Source organism: Talpa occidentalis, unplaced genomic scaffold, assembly GCF_014898055.3.
Source record: "Talpa occidentalis isolate TD23 unplaced genomic scaffold, MPIMG_talOcc4v2.1 talOcc4.11, whole genome shotgun sequence".
In the NCBI taxonomy this organism is placed as follows: Eukaryota; Metazoa; Chordata; class Mammalia; order Eulipotyphla; family Talpidae; genus Talpa; species Talpa occidentalis.
In genome coordinates this window covers 20,096,432-20,097,751 of record NW_023601104.1, presented here as the reverse complement: position 1 = coordinate 20,097,751, position 1,320 = coordinate 20,096,432, and the positions used below count along the sequence as shown (strand labels likewise).

The window sequence follows — 1,320 nt, the reverse complement described above, 5'->3', positions numbered from 1 at the left end:
AGTCATTTTGGGGGGGGGGCTTATCCATTTCTGGGCATCTATTAACACCCTATGGGGATTCCAAGAAGTATAAGATAGTCTTTTCCGGGGCCTCCCTGGTGGCCTAGGGGTTAAGTCTCAACACTATCACACTATCGCTGCTACAGCCTGAGTTTGATGCCCCTGCCAGAGAGCTCAGACCTCTACATGCCTCATGCCTCAGATGGCACAGCAGACCTCTCTCTCCTGTCTCACCCACTGCTCCCCCCAGCAGTGTATTTCAGTCAACCTGCCTATTCTGTTCCCCATTCTGTCTCTGGTGAATCCTTCAACCCCCCAAACCTCTGGACTGCACCCCAACTCTGGTATGCATAAATAAATAAATCTTTTCTAAAAATAAATAAATAAAAATATGGAATGAATTTATCTGTCATTCATGCTCAGGGGCCATGCTAATCTTCTCTGTATTGTTGTTACAATTTCAGTATTGGTGCTACTGAAGCAAATACGGAACTGATTTCTTAATTATATTTAATCTGTTGTTAGCACATTAAAAAGATCTAGTAGGAGTGGGCATCCCTGGTGGCGCAGGTGGTTGAGTGCAGCGCTGTGAAGCTGTCTGCAGCCTCCGCAGTGCTGGTTCAGTCCCCACCGGTGGCGGAGATGTCCACATGGCGAAGCTGACCTCGCCCATCTCGCCCACTGCTCCCCTCAACAGTGTATTTCTTCAGTCTGCCTGATCTGTACCCCACTCTGTCACTAGTGGATCCTCTCACCCTCCTGCACATCTGGCCTGTACTCTCGTTCTTGTATAAATAAATAAATCTTTAAAAAATAAATCTAGTAGGAGTACTAATAATTATCATAATTTCAAAGTAATATTAAGTATAAATGATGTCTTGAGATATGTCTCAACTGTCATATAACTGTCATTTTCTATGGTAACAGTTGTGGGCTTTGCTAATACTAGAGCTTGTTGCTTACATTAATAATCAAAGGAAATAGTAAATTTCAGCTAGATGTAAATGAAATATAAAAAGTACATTTCTCACTAAAGTCATCGACCCAGTAAATTCTATGTGTCCTCTCCAGATTAATATTCCCTGCAACTGGAAGGATTCCTGACTAATGAGATAAACTAGAAGAAAGGATGGTCTGGAGGCAGAGAAGCCAGTGGTGAGGCCTTTTTAGTGATCCAGATAAGTCTGAATGGAGGCTGTGGTAGAGGGTGTATGGCAGTGGCTGGTAATTGGACATAGAATCCACGGGTGTGTGTTGGGTGTAGTTGGGGAAATAGTTGGGGAAATGGAGAGACGAATGACTGACTAGAGGAGTCCACCG

At 43.8% G+C, this 1,320-nt stretch overlaps 1 pseudogene; it reads right to left on the bottom strand.

Annotated features, from left to right (window-relative positions):
- Window positions 1-385: 385 nt before the first annotated feature.
- Window positions 386-484, bottom strand: LOC119239595 (U6 spliceosomal RNA; annotated as a pseudogene).
- Window positions 485-1,320: the final 836 nt, after the last annotated feature.